Below are 20092 nucleotides of genomic sequence, written 5' to 3' on the forward strand. Positions count from 1 at the left end.
TAATGACATGGCCACCTTGTTCACCTGATCTGAACCCCATTGAGAACCTGTGGTCCATCATCAAATGTGAGATTTACAAGGAGGGAAAACAGTACACCTCTCTGAACAGTGTCTGGGAGGCTGTGGTTGCTGCTGCACGCAATGTTGATGGTGAACAGATCAAAACACTGACAGAATCCATGGATGGCAGGCTTTTGAGTGTCCTTGCAAAGAAAGGTGGCTATATTGGTCGCTGATTTGTTTTTGTTTTGTTTTTGAATGTCAGAAATGTATATTTGTGAATGTGGAGATGTTATATTGGTTTCACTGGTAAAAATAAATAATTGAAATGGGTATATATTTGTTTTTTGTTAAGTTGCCTAATAATTATGCACAGTAATAGTCACCTGCACACACAGATATCCCCCTAAAATAGCTAAAACTAAAAACAAACTAAAAACTACTTCCAAAAACATTCAGCTTTGATATTAATGAGTTTTTTGGGTTCATTGAGAACATGATTGTTGTTCAATAATAATATTCCTCAAAAATACAACTTGCCTAATAATTCTGCACTCCCTGTATATGTCATATCAAAACAAGCCCACACCTGCAGTTGTTTCAGTTTTTCACTGGTGTTTCCTGTCAGCTGGTCAACCTCACATCCATATCAGCCAACCAAATGACAAGTTCCTCCCTTTGTGCTTCAAATCCCTCCCACTCTGAGACAAGGAGCTGAAAGAGATCGAGAAAAGAGTCAATTATAAAGAAGAGAAAAGTGAAACCCTCCTCAGAAGGTCTGACTCGCATACCTGCAGTTGACCTGTGATGGACTCCAGTTTGGCGTTCACGTCATCCCTCGCCGATGCCAGCAGCCGAGTCTGCAGGGTGCCCTGGAAGAGCTCAGTTAATGTTCGACTCCTCCTGGTCAGGCTCTCCAGCTGGATGAGCCGAGGTCTCCCCTCTCGCCGCTGCCTCTGAACACAGAAACACAAATTGCATCTGAAGCAGGAGGTGCAGATTTTTTTGCTATTCTTTTCTAAATCCAGGCTTGATCACGTGGAGGTATTTGGAAAACTTTTTTGGCCAGCGGACAACTGTTGTCTTGCAGAAAGTCAAATCAAACATATGCGATACACAATCAATTCACAAGAACACATAAAAAAATAAGTCCAGTTCTTGCCTGATTTCAAGTGAAATCTGCATCAAAACAGGGTGACAGAAGTAAAACGAGAGCACAAAGCCTCACTTTTTACAAGCCTGCTATTACAGTTCTCCTCTATGCAGACGACTTTCCTGTTTTCAAGGCACAACTTGGATCTGCTGTACGAATCTTATGGATACACACTAAATGAAACAATAGTGTGCATGACTCCAGATTCTGATCCCTCATCCTAATATGGTCCCAACATAGCAACAGCAAGAAAGCAAATGTTGAGGCTTCAAAATACAAAGTCCATAAACCAATGGCTGACATGGGTTTTATCATAAGGGTGATAAATATACAAATTTCAGTCTGTCTTAGAGATTTGATGTTCATTTACCTGCAGATGCACTATACGTGCCTGTTCCATGGTTTTTCACAACATTTTGCACATCACTATTTAATACAGGAAGTACGTGAACTAAAACAAGTCATCGTTCTTTGTGAGAGGACCATATTAATGAAACCAACCTCAATGACATCATAGGGATCCCTAAAGATGCTCCTGCTGCTTTTCTTCCTCCTCATCCTAAGCTTCCTTCTCCTTGTCCTCGCCTTCCATCCAATTGTAATTCAACCTAATTGTGTTTCTCCCCCTCCTCTTCCTCATTTTGTTGGAGCTGTGAACACAATTAATGTGAATCTGGATTAATTTGTGCAAACAAGAAAAATCTACAGCTTTTTGGTCAGAGGTGCTCTTGTGATTTAAGCCGGGTAGAGTAGATTTATGTGTTGATGCTACCTGCTTCAGCTCTGGCTGCTGAGTGATATTTACACCCTGGCTGGATTACAAACTTTAACCATGTGCTGAACTTTGGCCCAGCGTTGATACCTCTTGTTAGTATAACGACCTCTTCTTAGCTTGTATGTATGATGTATGATGGTGGATAAATGAAATATACAAAAAAATTAACTATATTACAAAAGAACATCTACCTTGGAAACATCAAATGACCGGAGCATAACTTGTCAACTAGTCCGAAACTAAGTTATGCAGGAAGACACACCTTCTCATGTCACATTTCTATTCATTTCTATATAATTCGATTAGACAATAAAGAGTCATCTAATCCAATTATTCATTCAAAACACTTATGCATAGCTGTATTTTATAAAGCTCATACAGAATTCAAGGTACAGGTTCATGTGAGTATTTAATGTACGGCTCAGATCTACAGAATTTCAGAGTTTCTAGAGCAGACACAGAGCTCACGTCACAACAGGCTTCAGGCGCCATTTTAGTGACTTTAACAATATATTACATTTTAATTTCGGTCTAGCTGACATTAGGTTATGTACGCAGCACGCAATTGAACCACATATTTTAGAAGCCAAAGGTTCAAATTAGCTGGGAGCAGCTTCACTTAATTATAACAGTGGTTTTGTTAGGAAAACCGTTGGATACTAAATTGCGTTGACCTCAACGGCTAACGTATCTAGCTAATCGCTACTGTTAGCACAACATCAACAGCAAGCTACAATGACGAGTAACAAAAATAAAACCGTAATAAGGTTTTAATGAAAATGTTTTACCTTTTCTAACAATCCCAGAATCCACAGCTTCAAAGTCCAGCAGGTACTGAAGACTGTTATCTGTTTCGCTGTCACCGTCCGTGAGTTTTTTTTTCCCGAAGGTCAAGGCCCGCCGCTCGCACACTCTGTCTGCGCATGCGCATCCCAACGACTGACCCCCCCCCGTCCGCTCCCGGGAGGTTACAGTATGACCTGTTCTGACGTCACTCTCTCTCTCCCTGTCATTTATTTGGCTCGAAACACATATTAACAAATTGCTCAGTGATGAACAACTACTCAGATCATTTACCTAAGCTGTGCGCTTTGTCAAAACGAAGTGTGTGTTCATTACACTGACATTCTGTCCTGCAATTGTTATTTACTTGTATTTTATAATTTGACTTTACATACTGCTGGGTGGTTTGTAAAGTTTACAATAACTAGTATTATCATTATGCTATATTTTCAAAAATATATAATAATCTCAAAAGTAATGCCTTGGAGTAGAAAATAGTAATGCTTTATTAAAATTTAAAACTAAAGTACAGTATTTGAATGTGTGTATTGTGTCTATTGTTTGCAAATATTTCTAACTTTTATTTGAATATTCAGTTTCCTACCATCTTCTCTTAAAGGGTAATTGCCAGGTATCCCGCCCTTCCCCTTCGCACACACATGCACACAAAGAAAACACACAGTATAATTCACAGCCTCATTATAGTGAATAAATATTTATGCCATTTACACCATCAAACTTAGATTGCTAAGGATAAAGAACCTTTTGTTCTTTAAAGAACCATTTGTTATAGCTGAAGAACCATCCACAAAATAAAAAGGTTCTTTGACGTATGATGGTTTTTTAAAGAACCATGAAGACATCTGAAGAACCACTTAAGAACCATAATTTTTCTGAGTGTGGTTTCACCTATTACACAAGAGATTCCCGGAGAATAAACTCTGACACAGTAGAGTCCTTCAGCTAAAAAGCTACCTGAGGTTTAAACAGGAAGTATGCTTATTCAGGCCAGTTTTGAGAAATCCTCGTAGGCAATGTCCACTCTCTTTCCTTTCTGAGGTCCAGAGTTAAGAGTGAGTGCAGCGCTGAAATGTTTTTCATCAATGCCCTCTAGCAGAGCCTCCATATCTCTGTAAGGACCATTCAGGATCAAAACTCGTTTACCTGGGGCAGGTATAACTGTCTCTAAGTGATTCTGGTCCAGTTTCAGTTTGTCTCCAGAGTCGATCATTTTTACCACTGCGGTGTATTTGTCTCGTACCTCCATGATGACAGCCTTCTTTTTGTGGTATTTCTCCCCCAGTCTTTTGGTGATTACTTTTACTATAATATTGGGCTGCAGCCAGTCATCAGTTCTCACCGGCTGCTGTTGTTGTTGTTTTTTCTTCTCCATCTCTATGATCTCCTCCAAAGCTGATTTCTTCTTCTTTTCCCCTCCTCTGGAGTCTGAGCTGGAGTCTTTCCTTTTTACTGAGGTCGAAGACGAAGATGATGCTGCTTTAAGCGCACTAGCACCCAGAACCGAACTTGATTTGGAGGGGCCAGTGACAGAAGAACAGGCACCCAAGTTGAAAGCAACTTTTTCTTCCTCACTCTCCCGTTTGAGCTCTGTGTAGACTGGAGTTTCATCAGTGCCCTTGCCTTCACGGCCTTTGCGGACCTGCTCCTCGATCATTCTGGCACTCCTCTCCTCGTCGTCAAGCTCCTGTTTCTTCTTTCTCGCCTGCTCCTCTTGGCGTCGGATGGTCTCTGGGTCGCGGTCGATGTACTGGATGTACCAGCCTTTGGGGGTTTCATCAACTTTGCAAAAACCCTCTCTGCCCAGCCACTTGGTGAAGTCGGTCAGAGTCTCCCACTGCGTTGAGTTCATATGGATGTGCTCCCGGTGACTGATGTACTCATTGTAGACGATGTTGTTGTGTACTCGCTTGGTCCCAAATCGTCTCCTGAGCAGCTCCAGGAAGTCACTTTTGAATTCATCTGAGAAGTAGTCCATGAACTTGGTGGGGTTCTCAGAGGCCAGCAGTAGCTGCCTCTGATGGGACTCGGACATGCAGTGACACTTAAATCCGTTCTCGTCCCTGCATTGTTTCTGACACATCTGGCAATACCATCTCAACTTGTGTAGACCTTTGGCTTTTATTCGGTTGCTTATCGCTTTGGGTGAAAGAAAATCTGCTTTTCCCATTATGACTAGTTACCTTTAACACGAAACACTTTATAAAATGATTTAAAAAAAAAACGTTTTTCCTCGAAAAGCCGCTCAGACCAGCGCTCGCTGCTAGGGTAAACAGTTTCCGCGTGTGCTTCTACGTCATACCCTCGCGAATAAACGAAAAAACTTGCGAATGTCCAGTCTTGCCGCGGCCACTCGTTTTGATAGTCTCGATGCTACGAAGAAAAGAACCTAAGAGAAAATGTGGCCCGATCAGCTCAAAGCCTCGCTTATATTTCCGCAGAGCGCGCGGAGCTTCGTCACGCACCAATCGTAGAGAGGCTTACGGCAGCGCGCAACATCAATGCACTTTTCTCCAATGAGCAGCACACACTGAGGCGGGGCGATGCTCCACGTGGAGCCCGTCACCAATCACGAGCCGGAGCGGCACCGCGTCACAGCCAGTCACACACTATAAGAGCAGCGAGTCTCCTCTGTTCGCTACATTTTCTGCTCTTATCACAGGGAAAGAAAAGTGAGGAAGAATGGCACGAACCAAGCAGACTGCTCGCAAGTCTACTGGCGGCAAAGCCCCCAGGAAGCAGCTGGCTACCAAGGCCGTCCGTAAGAGTAGTGATGGGTAGATGAAGCCCCATGAAGCACTGAAGCTTTTCATCCAATTGGTTCACCCCAACGCGAAGCTTCATGAAGCTTCATTTGCTCTAGCAGGACACCTACTGGACGTAAAAATAATAGCTGGCATGAATTTGAAGTGTGTGGCATTTTGCACACAGCCTGTAAATGTCAACAACAAAAGGAGTGTGTAAAACATGTATATTGTAGTGATGGCAGTATACTGTGTATATTTATAGTGGCAGTATGGGAAATAATTATTTGGAAATGCTTGAAATGGAAATGATCATTTACTGTGAGGTGAGGTGTGGTTGGGGTGTGGACAGTAGTTGTGCTTTTGTAACGTTGAGGTATGGACAGCTACACACTCCTGCCTGTTCACATTTTATTCTATAAAAACTAAATTTTCACTGCTTTTATAACCTTTAGTGGGGAGAACATAGCTAGGATTTAATGATTTCACAAATCTTTTGAATCCTTTGTCCTCCACAATGATAAATGGCTGGGAGTCCTCAATCACCATGCTGACCAGGTCTTCATCTATTTGAGATTGTTCTCCTGAGGAAAGACAATAAAGACAAAGCACAAATATAAATATCACACACGTAACTTATAACAGTTGTATAATATTGTTATATCATTTAGTAACATTACTGCATGCTATATTATCATTGCATTTGATGGCTCACCTGGTCTTGCTCCACAATCGGTGTTCCCCTTATTCTCATGCAAAGCTCTGCAGTGCCTAAGCATGGATGAGGTGTTGCTGTTATATCCCAGCTCCCTGGCACATAGCAAACACTTCACCTTGTACAAAAGTACAGACAGCTTAACATAGGTTTTATTGCACCATCAGTATCATGACAATACATCTTCTTTAGAAATTTACATACCTTGTTGGGAGGAATAAGATCAAAATGTTCCCACACAGGGGAGGACATCCTCCTCTTCTTAGCCGGCTCCATTCTCTCCTGACTTTCTCTCCTCACTCTCATAAACCTCCAAACTCTCTCCAACTCTCACTAACCGCAACTCTCCATCAAACACCCACATTTTGAATGAAGTCTGAGGGGTTTATATCTGTCATATCTCACGGCAAAGTTCGAACCACTTCATGAACCAGTCACGTGGTACAGCCGGGCAGCGAGGCTTCGGACGTCATCATTTTCAGCTCCTCCCATAAATGAAGCAAGCCTCGATACGCGCTTCGCGGAAACGCCCCCTCCAGTACTCGACACACGCTCCGAAGCCTCGATACAGAACGTCACATCACTACGTAAGAGCGCCCCGGCCACCGGGGGCGTCAAGAAGCCTCACCGTTATAGGCCTGTACCGTGGCTCTGCGCGAGATCCACCGTTACCAGAAATCCACCGAGCTGCTGATCCGCAAGCTGCCCTTCCAGCGCCTGGTCCGCGAGATCGCTCAGGATTTCAAGACCGACCTGCGCTTCCAGAGCTCTGCAGGAGGCCAGCGAGGCGTACCTGGTCGGACTTTACGAGGACACCAACCTGTGCGCTATCCACGCCAAAAGGGTCACCATCATGCCCAAAGACATCCAGCTGGCTCGCTGCATCCGCGGAGAGAGAGCTTAAGCTGCACGCTCTCCTACCAACAACGGCTCTTTTCAGAGCCACCTCACTCACACCAAGAGCTCGCTCCTTTATTCTTATTGTTAGTATTGTTTTTAAAATTGAATCTTATGCTCACACTTCAATCTTCATGCTGTTTCTATTCCTGAAATTACAGTTGGCATCAACATGGAATTCACTGACTTCAGTTACGAAATTTATATTTAAAGTATTTTTCAAAGAAACCTGTTAGTCACTTGAACTCAAGTTCACTCATAAAATGTGTCCTTCATAATAACGTTACAGGCTATGCTAGGCTTTGGCCCACATCAGTCTGAAACTGTATGTAACCATAAATAACGTGTTTTGGAAACTAACTGCACAACAGGCAGCACTATTAGTTCTCTCAGTCTCCCACAGTAGCATTTCCAATTTTGATTGAAACTGTCAGAGAAAACGGCAGCCTCGAGCAGGCCAGGATATTGGTTTACAGAGGCTGTTAAAAGTATGTGTCTAACGTTAAAATGTTGGTGCCACAATAATTTCATCCTAATGGTACTGACATATTCATAGGGTTCATTTTTGAGACAAAATATCATGAGGTAGTCATGATTTTGCAAATATTCCACCTTGGAGTGCACTTTGCACAAATTGTTTTAATAATGGTGTAGTGGTGGAGTAATGGTGATACAAGAATCACAGGTGAAGTTGGATGATGACTTGGTGGTTCATGACTGTATTTGAAGCACATGTGTGACTGCATGTATGTGGAATGGCTCACTGTTATTCATCAGGTGACAGAGGCAGCTCTGCCATGTTGTAGCTCGGACAGAGGTGAAGAGGCGAGGTCACAGGTGACTGACTGATGATTTGGTGCTATAGATTAACTAGTATTTATTATCATGACAATTGTTAGGCTGCTGATGTAAATTGTTTCATTAGTGTATATTTGACAAAGAATCTGAAATGTCTCACTTTTTATATGGCACGAATCCATGTGTTATTTTATCAGGTGGCAATATGTCCTAGTGCAGTCAGAGGGGAAGAGCCAGGCCCAAAGGTGAGGCACATCAAGCACACAATAATTTTAATCTGAGGATAAAACGCATGTACTGAGGCTGAAAGAAGCTTCAGTGCTCTCACAAGACTAAAAAGATGGCTAAGGTCAACAATGACTCAAATGAGATTAAACAATCCTGATGTATGCCATGTCCACCAGGAGAGACTGGACAGTATAGATGTAAAACAAATATGCCAGCAGTTTATCTCAGTTAACAAGAGGAGCAGGCATGTGTTTGGCTCCTTCACATGGACATTGAGTTGTTGTGTGGGACACCAGTAGTCCATGTCTTTTGCTGTAACAGTAGTTCATGTTGAGAATAAAACATCCCAGCTCACTGATTTGATCGGGGCAATATTGTGCCTAAAATGTTGCATCGTTTTGCCGAGAGATCTTTTGTGGTAATCGTAGCTAAGGGGTTTTATGGACAAAAACCACCAGGTTATTCAGTGTTCCCTTAGTGCTAATGTGTTAGAGATGTTGGTGCACTATAACTGAACTAATGTTGTTAAGTCCTTAAAGTCATATTCTTTTATTGTCATGACTGTATTTGAAGCTATTTTTATTTTTATATGATACCTGATTGATATGGAATATGGCTGAAGTAAACTAAAGCCTAAAATACTTAGTCAGTCATTTGTTTAATAGTAATTTAACATATAATTCACATATAAAACTATGAACTGTAATTTTAAATGATTTAAAAGCATGAAGAATAGCATATGTAGGCAAGTATATTTCTCCTTTTTTTTTTTTTCTCAAGAAGCGACAAAAAGGAAAAAAGGAACAGGGCAGGGTTCAGTGGTTGAATCATCCGTCCCCACCAATGCCAAAACCAAATCTACGCCCTTGCTATGTGTTGTAACCAATGACTATGATGTAACTGTACAAAGTGTGTCAGTCTTGTCAGCCCACTAGCCCAGACACCGACCAAACCCCTGCCCCAGATGGCGAACAGAGAACGGGGGGGTGTGAAGACCCCACGCCTCACTCCTCCCGCTCACTTATTGTTACTGCTAATGCAAATTAGTGCAAATCGAGTAATGCAAACCACTATTTATTTAGTTGTGTAGATGTTTTCGTATTCCAGCCGATTCTGCTTCAGAAATTATTTAGTGCGTTTGAAGTCTAATATGGAATTAATTCGGCGGAATGTTGTCGATGTGTTTCTGTTTTTATGCAGCAGCCCGGACCAAAACTAAAAAATGTGAACAAACATGTCGGACCTATTTCTGATCTGAAGATGAGTGCGGGGAAAATAAGGAGATCGCATAACACTGAATGATGCAACAAACCTCTGCACAAATGTACTTACTATCATGTCTTTCTTTCCGCAGAACCAACGCGGTATCAAATACAAAAACAAAACTTTGATCTCTCTCCCAAAGGTTTTAACCGGATATCTGCGGTAGAATCCACATTCCTGCTTCTCCAGAGCTCAGACTGCACGTCAAGTTGCACATGGCTCCAAACGCGGAAGAAACCAAAAGAACAAAAATACGCGGGTTATGGATGAGAATAGAATGAGGCAAAGGACACCGCTTCCTCGTTTCTCTATTGTCAAGTCAAGTCATCTTTATAGCACAGTTAAAAGACATCAAGTGTCATTCAAAGTGCTGGACAGAGGGATAATATAATAAAAACAATATAGATAAGATGAAAACATTGTAGAAAAATTGTAAGACATCCATATGTGTACATGCAAATATGCACTGTTATCTTTTGCAAGTAAAGCAACCGTCTCATGAAAACTTTTCGTCGTTGTTTCCTTAAAAAATGTTCATATTTGTGACAAAAGTGTGCAAAATGCTCAACACACACAATCAAACACGATCTGTACAGCGTGATGAACGTCATCTGTTTTAAATATATTAACTGAACAATCTGCAACAGAGTTTGACAATATTTTAAATAATTCTTTATTTTTTGAAAAGTGTTTTATGTGCTACATTTACAGCTCACCTTTATGATGCACCGAAACAGAACAAACTAATGAACACATTATTCAAATCAACTTGTTCTCCTGGTCCATTTTAGATCAAATCTAAATGTTAAAATTTTATTCAATTTGTATTTGTCACATAAACAATCATACATACACTGAACAAAAATATAAACGCAACACCTTTGTTACTGCTCCCATTCCCCATGGGATGGACGTAGAGACCTAAAATTCATTCCAGATACACAATATAACCATCCCTCCCAAACAGTGGTCACAAATCAGTCCAAATGTGTGGTAGTGGGCACATCTGCTATATTGAGATAATCCATCCCACCTCACAGGTGTGCCACATCAGGATGCTGATCTGACATCATGAGTAGTGCACAGGTGTACCTCAGACTGCCCACAACAAAAGGCCACCCTGGAATGTGCAGTTTTTTGCGCTATTGGGGGTCTGGGGACCCAGAACCGGTCAGTATCTGGTGTGACCACCATTTGCCTCATGCAGTGCAACACATCGTCGCATGGAGTCTATCAGATTGTCAATTGTGGCCTGTGGAATGTTGGTCCACTCCACTTCAATGGCTGTGCGAGGTTGTTGGATATTCGTGGGAACTGGTACACGCTGTCGTATACGCCGGTCAAGCACATCCCGAACATGCTCAATGGGTGACATGTCCAGTGAGTATGCTGGCCATGCAAGAACTGGGAGATTCTCAGCTGCCATCTGCCCTGAACAATGTGAACCATGATTCATCCGTGAAGCGCACACCTCTCCAACGTGCCAGACGCCATCGAATGTGAGCATTTGCCCACACAAGTCTGTTACGGCGACGAGCTGGAGTCAGGTCAAGACCCCGATGAGGACGACGGGCATGCAGTTGAGCATCCCTGAGACGGTTTCTGACAGTTTGTGCAGAAATTGTTTGGTTGTGCAAACCAATTGTTCCAGCAGCTGTCTGGGTGGCTGGTCTCAGACGATCTTGGAGGTGAACCTGCTGGATGTGGAGGTCCTGGGCTGGTGTGGTTACACGAGGTCTGCGGTTGTGAGGCCGGTTGGATGTGCTGCCATATTCTCTGAAACGCCTGTGGAGACGGCTTATGGTTGAGAAATGAACATTCAATGCACGGGCGACAGATCTGGTTGACATTCCTGCCGTCAGCATGCCAATTGCACGCTCCCTCATTGCTTGTGGCATCTGTGGCATTTTGCTGTGAGACAAAACTGCACATTCCAGGGTGGCCTTTTGTTGTGGGCAGTCTGAGGTACACCTGTGCACTACTCATGATGTCAGATCAGCATCCTGATGTGGCACACCTGTGAGGTGGGATGGATTATCTCAATATAGCAGATGTGCCCACTACCACACATTTGGACTGATTTGTGACCACTGTTTGGGAGGGATGGTTATATTGTGTATCTGGAATGAATTTTAGGTCTCTACGTCCATCCCATGGGGAATGGGAGCAAAAACAAAAGTGTTGCGTTTATATTTTTGTTCAGTGTAGTACGACATGGAGTGAAATGCTTATGCCAGACCATACAAAAACGAAACGAAACTAGCAATAAATAATATACAATACAATAATACTAATACTACTACTAATAATAATAATCTTGGTTTGTCTTAGAAACGTGTAAGTTGTTTGAGGAGTCACATGAGTAGCCTATATTTCTGTCATAGGTTTCATGTTTAATAATGCTGCTTTGTTGCTTTTCACGGTTTCTGTTTGGAGACAGAACAAACAAACCGATAAAGCTCGTATTTTACGTTTCCTGTTTTACCACCATGCGAAGGGACTTTACCTCGTTAGTGCTGCTGTGTGTGTGTGTGCGTGGGTCGCAGGGGAGGGGTACTATGTGTTGTAACCAGTGACTATGATGTAACTGTACAAAGTGTGTCAGTCTTGTCAGCCCAGACACCGACCAAACGGCTAGCCCCCTGCCCCAGATGGCGAACAGAGAATGGGGGTGTGTGAAGACCCCACGCCTCACTCCTCCCGCTCACTTATTGTGTTGATGCATGCACTGATCAGTGGTCTTTGATCAGTGGGTTTTGGTCAGTGGTGTTGATCAATGGTCATGAGAATTTGCATAATTATGATTAAGGAACTGACCTTCCAGCCCATTGTTCCTTCAGTGGGCTGGTTTCAGTCATTATGCAAATGTACTGTTTATAAGATTGGAAACCTGCAGTTAGCTGAGACTGATAAAGTCACTTGGATGAGTGACGAAACGTTTCTCCCACAAAACGCTACGTCCAGATGAACAGAATCAACTTTTGGAGATTTACTTTCCTGGATGATTGAGAATGCATCAAGACGATGCATGCTATTCTAACGTACATTTAAAACATGGGAGGGGCATGGTGCCATGCCTGAGGCTCAAACACAGGTGAATAAATTTGTTTATTATTTATTCAAATTCAGTTAATTCCGTTTTTTTTAAGACTCGGGTTTACTGTATATTGTCAGGATTATCTATGTACAGCTGACCAGAATCCATCAGATTCTGCAAACACAAATATGGTGTTGTGGCGATCGGGAGCTTAAAGCTTTACAGTCACAGGGGAAACCCGACTACGCCAACCTGGGAGTTTCACACAGACAGTATCTATAGATACTATGTACTATGCAAATGAACTATATAACTATAGTTAGTGCCTTCCTGTTCATTTACATAGTTTCTAAGGTTTGTAACACTTGAGCCAGAGCCGTGATTGGGAGTAAAATAACGAATTTATTGACAGCTATTTAAAACAGACATCAGAAGATGCAATCATGTATTTGCACGTGTACTGTTAACTGATTCAGAGCCTGGATTACCAGTGGGCGAATGCATAAATAATCACGAACCACGGAATATCCCACCACCAGGGCACCCAGTCACCTCTACTTTAGGCCTTCAGAGTAAAAACACAACTTATTAATAGACGCGAAACGGGAAATCAAATACGTCCTCTGTGGTTAATCCGACTCCACAAATATACCAGTAGTACACAGCAAAATCGCCAGTGTTAAATTGACACTGTGAGTGTTAAATTTAACACTAGAAAAGTGTCTATATGTGTCCACTCTTTTGAGTGTTAAATTAACACTTTTCAAAGTGTTATATTTTTAACAACGAGCTAGTGTTATTTTAACACTGCACAGAGTTAAAAATTAACACTGAGTAACACTGACCAGTGTCAAAAATATTCTACACTGGTGTTAAGTGTTAAAAATTAACACCGAATAGTGTTGGTGGTACTTTACACTAGCCCTGGTGTTAAAAAATTCAACTCTGAATAGTGTTAATTTTCTAACACTAACACTAGTGTCAGTCAAATCATTAATACCACCAGATTACAATAAACTCCCATTAATCTCTGATATCTCTACTGCTACAATTAACCCCCAACATCCACCCATTACAAAGAAATACAAGACATTAACGTTCCAAAATACTTTGTATTCAGATACACCACAAGTAAACAAGTCATACAAAATTACAGTATGGGACAATGTACATTTTGTCATCAGTGCCATTTGAAAATTGCCTATCATAAGGTCTATAGTACACCAGATCATCTACAGAGATCAGTGCAAAGACATCTAATCCATCCTCAATAACAAATGCATTTAAGTGATCATTGAAATATACTGTTGAGACCTTACAAGTTAGAAGATAAGTATTGAAATCGCTAACAATTATACTGACAATCTTACTGAACAAAGGCATCTCATTTTCAACACCAGAACAAACATACATCCCAACTTGATATTCTGTACCATAACTTTTGACCCAGGAAGTTGTAGAAACAATAGAAGAAACATCAAACATTTTATTCAGTGCTTCACTGCCTTTTAAGCTGCTGGCCAAGACTTCATTAATGGGGCCGAACTGTAATCTTTTAAAATAAAAATTTTCAAAATGAAAGGCTAATTGATTCTGATGTTTTTTTACTAGTGTTTTTGTGATATTTTTAAAGTTCTTTACAGATCTTTTGAAGAACTTGTGCTTTGCTTCAAATCTCATGCACCACATATGTATGAGTGGCCCAATTTTTCTAATGCAGCGTGGGTAATGGATCATTAGGTGGTGCTTTGGAATCAAATTCCGTTCTGGAAAGAGAGATTTGAAAGCCTTGTGATGATCGGCAATCAGATGTTTCAAATAGCAAGTCATGCCATGAGTTATAATGGGTGAAAAAACAATGTTCACAATTTGAACTAACAAAAGTAGCAAGTTCCAATGTCCATCATTTCTGCAAACGATATCTCCAAAAATCAATGGGCTATTCCGCAAAAGACACCATGACTGCACAGCATTAAGCCCAAGATCTTTGCTGTTGTCATCCAGTTTTAGCCCACCTGGCCTGTTCCTTCTCTGTGCATATCCGTAGTTAAAGCTTATAATTCTCTGTGACAATGAATTCAAGGATATCAAAGAGGTCTTAATCAAGTACTGAAACACAAGCTTTAACTCATACTGCACCACTCCCTCTAGTAGATCATGCATTATGTCTACAGCATAGTTGTCTGAAATATGGAACAGCCGAAGTGAATTGAGTAAACAATTTCTTTTTACACCAAATGTTGAGGCCAAAGCAGGATTTTGTTGAATGGCACCACAGTGTTTGTAATGAAGTTCTTTGGAACGCAGTGTTAAGCCTACATGATCTTCACTAAAAACTGACTGCAACTCTGTCTTATCAGTTAAACAAAATCTACAACAATAGTTTGCACTAAATGATTCAACAAAACCAAAAATGCTATGTAAAGCCAAGTTGTCACCTGTAATCTGAAAAAGCGAACCTCTCACAGGTGTGGCTGAAAAGGGCACTTGCATTCCTTCCGTCTCTAAAATCTTTAGATCATCAACAAGTGGCTTTAGGATAGGATCAAACCCATATTTTTTTAAGTCTTCTGAATGAAAAAGGGCTACAAGATGAATGTTCATCAACACAGAATTTAACTCTGGTGGCAAATTTCTCAAAACAAAATAAATACAACCAAGTTTGTGCACCCCCTTTTTTGAGCCTAAAGGATTAGCAGTTTCAAAATCGTCATAGTAGAGCTGGATCTGGAGAGCATGTTCTTGTTGTGAGAATAAACTGTGATTTTTGAAGTAGGAGCCGTCATTTAAATCTCTGTACAATCCCTCCATGTTTAGTTTTTTTTTCTGGAAACTGCTACAAAGTTCACTGTTTCGAAACATAGATGAAAGGGATCCCATGATAGGAACGTACATGCATTTATCATTGACAGGAACTTGCCTGTATGTCCCTGTTGTTCTATCTTTGCGTACATCAAAACGCACACCAAGAACATGCTCTATGGGTTCAACTATTTTCCATTTTTGCTCAAAATATCTTATCCTTTTAGATTCTGTGTTAAGACATGAAAATGGATTTTCAAGCTGATCAAAGCAATCCTCAACTTTTTCTAAGGTTTCTCTTGATGTATCAGTTGACAAACAGTCGACAACAGATTGTTTTGCATGTGCATGGATGTCATTAACCAGTTCCTCCAATGAACCAACTAAACACTGTACAGTACTTTCAGGAACTCCTGATGATTGTACTTGAGCAATAACAGAGCTGCACATGTTCAGTATTTGCCTTTTTTCAACTGGAACCGGTGTAGTTATTGTCATGGGATGAGCCACATTTACAGGCTGTGAAACAGAGGTTCCATCGTTAGGTACAGGCTCAAAATTGTTGATGACCTCAGAGTGAACGCAGTCTCCATGTGCTCGGAATAAGTGCCGCTTGTAACCAGAGTACGTGTGAAAGATAAATGAACATCCAGGCTCTCCACAGGTCAAACGTAAAAACTTTCCTGGGTACAAACCATGCTGGAACTTCAAATGTCTAAATAACACTGAGCAACTTGTGTGGTGTATCTTGCAAATGTAACAGATGAACATTTCCAGTCAAAGTGCTGAATAGTGGATATCTTTAAACCGTACAGTGAAGACTTCCTCTTGTTTCATTGACCCGAGGACTGTCCTTCACGCTGCCAACATCAATGCCATACACTTGATGGTCTAGATGAATGTGTAGAAGTTGTCCAATGCCTTATCAAAGGACACGGCAAATTAAAAAATGTGCCTTGAAAAGTTTTGCCTTGTCAAAACCTGCATCTCCCATCTGTGTCACACAGGGAATGACCTTTTGATCTAGGACAATGTAGAAACTTTGGGTAGAAACTTTGGATGATGTTCTTTCTTTCTCCAACCCACAGGACGAATGGCTGAGTGGGGCCAGCCTTAAGAAAAGCCTCTGTGCTACCTCCCACCTGAGGGAGAGAAAGAAACCAAGTGATTCACATTAAACAAAATTGATAATCTGATGTTGAGGCATTGCTGTTTGAAATTATGACAATATTAAAATGTTTCACTCCGCGCGCACAATTATTTTTGTTTCAATGTGTACATTTAGTTTTAATAGAAACAATGACATGTCAGTCCTGCAACACCAAGCTTGTCTGGGATAGATACATCTGCTGCAGGTTGGATCACCTTGCCATCTTAAAATATCAGCCGTTGATAATTTGCATCTGTTCTCATCAAAGGAGAAATATACAATTCTAAAAAGCATACCTTGATGAATTTCATTAGGTGGTGAGCAGCATCTGATGTGCTAATCTTTGAAGACGTCCTTCCCTTAGATGTTGGAGTGAAGTGAAGCAGCAAAAGATGGCAGCCGCCTCGCAGTCCCAAACTACAGAATAGAAATTAAGATCATCACAATTACTGTCATTTAAAGGACCACAGCAGTCATTTTTCCACGTTATGTAATACCATGATGACATTTTAGACACCTGATAATTTTTCTAATAAGGCAGTTTTCCAGCGCCTTGGTATAAAAATTCATTTCTAGAGACTTAAAATCTTCTGGCCACCAAGTGAAGTAGATATCGAGTCATAACAATAGTAAGATTATGTAACTTTTTTTGTGTTCAAACTACATTAAATGTCATTTCAGGTTTAACATGTTTGTAAGCTTGTTTTCATACCATACAGAAATGAGTGATATATTGTGTTGTGGGAATTAAGCAAATGCTGTAAAGGCATGCAAAATCTACCATTTCCAACTTACACTTACCAGCCTCGTTAGAGTAACGCTGTGCAGAAATGAGCAGCTCATCCAATTCTGTACTCTGGGACAGATTTTTGCAATCTTTGATGATCCTTGGCTTGAAGAATGTTGGCCACTTTGCAAGGAACTTACCAGACACTTCCTCCCCAAAAAACAGCATTGTGAAGTCTTGGTCAATCTTAAACACAAAGTGTAACAACAGAAACAACACATTAACAAGAAAACAAACAAAGGAACCACAAAGCAGTCATTAAATTATTTTATGCCTTACCAAGCCAGGTGTATCCAGAAATCTTGGGAAAAGGTCCAGGACAGTAGAAGCTATGGCAGGTTCTTGAACCACTTTTTGCCTATGTTGAAATGTCACCTTCATGTTGTCTTTGACATGTTTCATGTCAGTTGAGTGCCTCTTCCTTGCATTTATCACCTGACAACGGCCTCACATTTGAACACAAGTTGCGAAGAGTCTTGGGGCTGTCTTGAAAAGCTGACTTTGATTAGTTCATCTCTTCTCGGGAACCAGCATATCACCACCTGCCAAGAGTAAAATAAGGTCCAGCATATAACACCATTTCTTTGCAAAATATCTAGCATGTCTAGTCCCTTTAGACTGAGTTAAAATTAATTTTGTTAAGAAAAACATCCTTGATCCATTTTTTAAGTAGTACAAGCTGTGTAACATGACTGCAATACAGTATTCTCTCAACTATCACAGGGGTTAGTAGGAACCATATTTCTATTTTATTATTTTTTATATATTTTAAGCGATGTGTCGGACAGGGTCGTCTGCAGTACGGGGGCCCCACAGGGAACGGTTCTGGCTCCGTTCCTCTTCACCATCTACACTGCAGACTTCTCCCACAATTCCACCCAGTGCTTCCTGCAGAAGTTCTCTGATGACTCTGCAATAGTCGGCCTCATCACTGATGGGGACGACAAGGAGTACAGAGGACTGACTCAAGACTTTGTGGACTGGTGCCAGCTGAACTACCTCCAGATCAACGCCAGTAAAACCAAGGAGCTGGTGGTAGACTTCCGCAGGCACAAGCATTCTCCACTGCAACCACTGAACATCCAGGGTATGGACATTGAGGCTGTGGACAGCTACAGGTACCTTGGTGTTCATCTGAACAACAGACTGGACTGGACTCATAACTCAGACGCCCTCTACAGGAAAGGGCAGAGCAGGCTGTACCTGCTGCGGAGACTCAGGTCGTTTGGGGTGGAGGGCCCACTCCTGAAGACCTTCTATGACTCTGTGGTGGCTTCTGCTATCTTTTATGGTGTGGTCTGCTGGGGCGGCAGCATCTCTGCTGGGGACAGGAAGAGACTGAACAGGGTGATCCGAAGGGCCAGCTCTGTTCTAGGATGCCCTCTGGACCCAGTGGAGGTGGTGAGTGACAGGAGAATGGCGGCTAAGCTGTCATCCCTGTTGGACAACGTCTCCCACCCCATGCAGCAGACTGTGACAGCACTGAGCAGCTCCTTCAGTGGGAGACTGCGGCACCCACGGTGTGGGACGGAGAGATTTCGCAGGTCTTTCCTCCCCACTGCTGTCAGACTCCACAACAAAAACTTTAACTGAACAAACACACACATCCACACATGTGCAATAACACTAAGTGCAATAATCTTTTCTGGCATCGTTGTATTTTTACTCAGTTGTATATAGCATTCGTATTCTATTTTTATCTTATTGTATATTTTTATTCTATTTTATTCTACTGTATATAGTATATTATTTTATTCTATTCTGTACAGCTGTGTACTGTATTTATTCTTATTGTATTCTAATTTTTGCGTCATAACTTTTGCACTGTCCACTTCCTGCTGTGACAAAACAAATTTCCCACGTGTGGGACTAATAAAGGTTATCTTATCTTATCTTATCTTATAAAAACCCTCCCCACAAATATTCCTGACAATGTAGCGTTTGGTTTGTTCGTTTTTAAATTTCAAATATTGTATAACAAGACAAAACTGCAAATATGAACGCATCCCCCCCTCTCCCTCTTAACTAACCGATGCCTTTAATTGAACTACCAAATTAACACAATGGTCCTCTCTTTCTGGTCAGACACTTTGCAGCACTTCTGCTGTAATTTTATTCATATTTAACAAAATAAAAATGCAGAAATAAGTGTACACATTAGTTTTTGACTCTCACTGAACTAACAAAGCCAATCCCTCCACATGTTTGTACTCTCTTGTTACCTCGGCCAGGTCCGCGGCTCTGAACCGTGGTAATGACACCTCTGGCCAATACGCTGGGTTGTCGGGCTTGTAGCTTTACTGTCAGCGAACACAGTGTACAGTCGAATCTTAACAGCTTTCTTACAACCAGGCACTCATTTTGGCGGCAGTGGTTATTATTATATTTACATGCTCTCTTCTTCCATTTCTCATCGGTAACAGCTCTTACTTTCTCCCTCTCTCGCGCTCAAACACACAACGGGAGGGGCAGTTCCACACGTTCTCCCCGCAGCACGGACTACACTACCCATGAGGGCCGGTAACACTCTGCCCTCATTGCCTTTATATTAAATCATTTTTGGCTAATGACAAAAAAAAGTCACTTTAAGGGCCAAATTGCATTATACTTCTTCACCTCACCTGAGGTGGGCCGCAAGTGGCCTTTGGGCCACGAGTGGCCTCTGGGCCGCGAGTTTGAGACCACTGACCCTAAGGCTTTGGCAGTTTAATTCGAAAATAAATAAAAGGCATTTAATAAAAACTGTGAAATATATTAACATGTAATATTCATTACAGTCTGCCAATAGCCAGATTATGCTAAATGAATATTAGGAAAGAAACTGGTACTTTGCAGAGTTCTAGCTAGCAGTAGCCCAGCTTAACAAAAACAGTTAAAATTCAAATATGACACTTAAAGATGATGTATTTTGATATAAATACAATTTCTTTTACTAGTTATCA

The 20092-nt window shown here is 41.4% G+C and overlaps 1 long non-coding RNA gene and 2 pseudogenes across 1 annotated transcript; 1 reads left to right on the top strand and 2 right to left on the bottom strand.

The window, feature by feature from the left end:
* Nucleotides 1–3714: 3714 nt before the first annotated feature.
* LOC146635777 (DNA/RNA-binding protein KIN17 pseudogene) lies at nt 3715–4899 on the bottom strand (annotated as a pseudogene).
* Nucleotides 4900–5411: 512 nt separating this feature from the next.
* LOC146635778 (histone H3-like) lies at nt 5412–7092 on the top strand (annotated as a pseudogene).
* Nucleotides 7093–16760: 9668 nt separating this feature from the next.
* Nucleotides 16761–17819, bottom strand: LOC146635779 (uncharacterized). The gene is made up of 3 exons (XR_014905269.1): nt 17430–17819; nt 17165–17336; nt 16761–16780 (listed from the first exon to the last, which is right to left on the bottom strand). It is a non-coding gene; the product is annotated as an uncharacterized LOC146635779 (long non-coding RNA).
* Between the last annotated feature and the right edge of the window lie 2273 nt (nt 17820–20092).

Source organism: Diplotaxodon limnothrissa, linkage group LG3 (genome assembly GCF_057381915.1).
Source record: "Diplotaxodon limnothrissa isolate DT_005_m linkage group LG3, D_limnothrissa_male_GT1.1, whole genome shotgun sequence".
Lineage (NCBI taxonomy): Eukaryota > Metazoa > Chordata > Actinopteri > Cichliformes > Cichlidae > Diplotaxodon > Diplotaxodon limnothrissa.